Below are 1,927 nucleotides of genomic sequence, written 5' to 3'. Positions count from 1 at the left end.
ATTATTATCCGCACCTGTTATTGTTATTTGTTCCTTTGGTTTAATATGTTGTTTATTTTTGATTAGTGAGTAATCTATACATGATAGATTTGAGCCTGTGTCTATTATTGCATTTTTTTCGTTGTCTATTATTAACTTTTTGTTTTCGTTCTATATCTGAATCTATGCTTATATTTTGATTGTTGATTTTCATTTTATTTTTGTGTTGAATTAGCTGGTTTTTGCAGGTGTCTAAGGTTTTCTCGTCTTCTTGTATAGGCCGGTTCCGATATTCTCTTATGTAGTTTCCGCATATTTCACAAAACATAACATTTCCCCCCTACCTCCAATACTGTTCTTTGTCATCATGGTCGTCTAGCATATCCTTGGACGTGGACAAATATTCGCAGTATTGGCAAAATTGTGAGTACCATATTATTGTTGATTTGTCAGTTTTAAAATTGTTGTCAGTTTTATTTTTTTCTATAGGGTTTTGTTGTGATAATTGTAAACGATCGAAACATTCATGTAAGAAATGGTCTAAATTTTTTTCTACAGTATTAAAGTCGGGAAAAACTGTATTTATTGTTATGTTATTGAATTGATGTGGTTTATGTGTTTCTGTGATGATTCCTGGTGTCCAATGACAATCTTTGTTGAATATCCCAATATTTTTCCTATTTAATTTCTAATATATCATGGCAATTGTATTTTCGGAATCTTCGTGTATTAAATATATAAGTTTAAATTTAATTGGTCACAGATAAATGCTAGATCGTCATCTTTAAGATAGTAGCCGGATTTGCAATTAGTAATGCCGAGCATATTTAATAATTCTACCGTATTTCTATATATACCATGTTGTTTTAAGCATATTCGTAGTGCGTGGGCACCACAGTCTCCGTCTCCGGGTACGTTTTCAGTTTTTATGAATGAGCTAGCGATTAGTGCGATTTCGTTCTTTAAATTATCGTTGATTGTTTTATTAAAATTTTTACCTATCGTAATATTAGTAGTTTGCGAATCATTGTTTTTAAAATATTTTTTCTGTTGTTCGTTTTCATTCTTTGGAAGTAGGCATATTATAATTTTTATTTGCGTGTCTTGAAAAATAAACTTAATTATGGTAGAAATAACTTTCCAACCCTTTTTGTCTTGTCCAGTGCAAATTTTGGGTAATGCTAAAGTAGTAATATTATTCTCTATACTAAATTTCTTAGTGCTAGTTAGTGTACTAAAAATGTTAGAGTACGCTGGTTTATCGTAGTTCTTATTTTTTGTTATGAGGTACAGAACCCATTGACTTCCGTTTTTCAAATAATCAATTTCGGTGGTTTTTTTCTTGGTCTATTAAATTTTGAACGTTGTTGAATTTATTTCTAAATTGTAATACTATCCCCTTCGACACAGTCAAGCATTGGCTTACGCAATGGCCGATTGTGATATAATTTGGTAATGAAAAAATATTTACCGAAAAAATATTAATCTCATTGGAGCCAGTCTCAATCATACAGATATACAGGTCAAGATAGGTAACGTAACATCGCAGCCAACTAGAGTAACGACAGGACTTCGGCAAGGGGATGCTTTGTCTCCAGTGCTGTTTAATTTAGTACTGGAGAGGGTAATAGGTGAGATGAACATTTTGGAAGGAGTTATATTAGGACAGATCAGAATTGGAATGCTAGCATATGCGGATGATATCGCTCTCCTTGGTGAAGATTTAGATATGATAAAGAGATTGGGAAGTAATCTAATAAATACGGCAAAAAAAGTGGGCCTAACCGTTAATGAGGAAAAAAACAGAGTATCTTGTGGCTAGCCGAAGAAATAGAAATGGCGGTCTGGAACAATATATCAAAATTGAAGAACTCAAGTTTCAAAAGAGTGGTCTTCAATTTAAGTAATCTGGGGTCGATGATAACCGGAGGGATAAACGAACATCCAA

This window comes from Acyrthosiphon pisum, chromosome A1 (genome assembly GCF_005508785.2).
Source record: "Acyrthosiphon pisum isolate AL4f chromosome A1, pea_aphid_22Mar2018_4r6ur, whole genome shotgun sequence".
NCBI lineage: Eukaryota > Metazoa > Arthropoda > Insecta > Hemiptera > Aphididae > Acyrthosiphon > Acyrthosiphon pisum.
Note: the sequence above shows the minus strand (reverse complement) of the source record.